The 2066-nt window shown below is 38.4% G+C and overlaps 1 non-coding gene across 1 annotated transcript; it reads right to left on the bottom strand.

The window, feature by feature from the left end:
• Positions 1-227: 227 nt before the first annotated feature.
• Positions 228-300, bottom strand: TRNAA-AGC. Its single transcript has one exon. It is a non-coding gene; the product is annotated as a tRNA-Ala (tRNA).
• Between the last annotated feature and the right edge of the window lie 1766 nt (positions 301-2066).

The raw sequence follows: 2066 nt of genomic DNA, 5'->3' as shown, positions 1-2066 counted from the left end.
ATTTTTTTCAGCTGTCAAGAATTACCTCTCTCTTCTGTGCATGCAGCTGTGATAATCTTCAAGAAAACAGATCACACACCGACCTTCCCACAAAACAAAACGCCCCCCAAAATCGCTTTCTAAAATTAGAAAGCCTCAAGAAATAACTTAAAATATGCATATTCTTCACAATTGAAAAAACGGGTCACTTGGAAATAAATGTTCTCTAATTAAAAAAAAAAAACTTCTGGAGAATGCGGGCATCGATCCCGCTACCTCTCGCATGCTAAGCGAGCGCTCTACCATTTGAGCTAATTCCCCTTACAGAGAAAAAGATTCAGCTATGTGTGAGTCACTGTTTTCTAGCTCCTCCTTGCCCAAATGACTCAGGGGAAATGACACTGTAATCTTCTCAGGCACCATATGAGTTTCCAGCACAAGTTATTTCGGAAGGAACATTCTGCTTTGCAGCCAAGAGTAAGAATACGGAGCTCAAATTGTTAGCGGATTATTAGTGGGACTAAAACCCATAGTCTTTACAAGAGACTGCAGAAATTGGTTATTTTAGGACAATTCCTCAGATCTTTACAAGCAAAAACAAACTGATTTGGATTTTATTAAGACGCGTTTTGCTGCAGTAAAATAGGAGCCAAGAGCTCAGCATTTGACTGGTTACAAATTAGTCAACTGAGCAGTAACTGGATCACGCACCTTTTCAAACAGGTCTGCGGAGCCAAACGACGGGTAGACTCATCTGCACAACTGAACAGTTATCACACTTAAGCTGTATCATGTGGCTCTTAAAAAAACTTATATAATTATCTCAACAGATTTGAATTAAAAGTAATTAACAGGCTACACAGAAATTTTCCCCAGTATAACAGTAATCCCTGGGTAGCAAAAAGCCAGCCAACTCGCTCTAATACCCTTCACAGACACTATTGTAGTAGGTGTAGCTGGGGGGAAACGGCATGGCTGTACTGCCCCTGAAATCTGCAGTGACCCTTTCGGGCTGTGGGAAGTAAGGTGTACATTAAACAAAAGGTAAAATCAGGTCCCAGCCAGTCCCAAAACTGGGAGCTGCAAAAGGTACCTTCGTTTTTCCCTTGGGTCCTGCACTTCCCACAGCTTGGCTGAACCCAAGAATTGAGGCCACTGTGGTTATTGGAGAATCTTCTACGAGTATATTCCCATTCATCTCTACTTTTATTTTTCTGTACTTTTTCATGTTCCCCTTTTTAAAAATACTGTATTGATTTTTAAAGTAAAAATACTCTATTCAATGCAGAAAGAAAAGGAATTATGACTATTTAACAAACAAGGGAAGTAGTTAAATTATTAGTCACTTCAATACACACTTTCCAAATATATCAACCTGGCCAGCAGTGAAAAATGGGTGTAACAAATAACTTATTTCACTATAGCAATTGTGTAGGGTGCAATAATATGAAACAGTGCATACAAGGAATAAGTCCCTATCTTTCCACAGAACAAGTACATCATGGACAGTGCATGCTTCTTCATGTTGTCCCACCAATCTGACTCACCCCTAGCCTTGAGACCACCTCTGGGGTGAAAGGGTAGTTAAGTCTCCCAACCCCATTCAGTCCTTAGTCTCCCTGCTGAGACTGCCAGCAAAGGTGTCATTATTACCATTTGTGTAGTGATTTTTGGACAAGTCTTCACATTACACTTGGACTTAAAAATACAATAAATGTACTGAACTATTTGTATTTGTATTATGTCTTCATGGGATTTAAAACAATACAAAATTATACATCAACATTTCAAAAGCTACAGGCAAGTAAAAAGATTTACAAAAACTAAATCCTGAACTGTTCCACATCTATTCTCCTTAGAAATCATGTGGCTTCTTGTATATCTATGTTTTCCTTTAGATGAAACAAATTCCTCTCATATATTACATTCATCAATGTTGTCAGTCATCTTCTAAATACTGTGCTCTTTAGAAGTCATTTCTGTCATATCAACATACCAATCTCTTCAAACTAGGACTCAAAGATTCTCCAAGCCTGAAGTATCAATCTCTTGCATAACCCAAGATAATTGCAATTCATCTTGAAAAG

This window comes from Terrapene carolina, unplaced genomic scaffold (genome assembly GCF_002925995.2).
Source record: "Terrapene carolina triunguis isolate 2854851 unplaced genomic scaffold, T_m_triunguis-2.0 Scaffold50762, whole genome shotgun sequence".
Taxonomy (NCBI): Eukaryota; Metazoa; Chordata; order Testudines; family Emydidae; genus Terrapene; species Terrapene triunguis.
The sequence above is the reverse complement of the archived record's forward strand: the minus strand, read 5'-3'. Positions and strand labels throughout refer to the sequence as shown.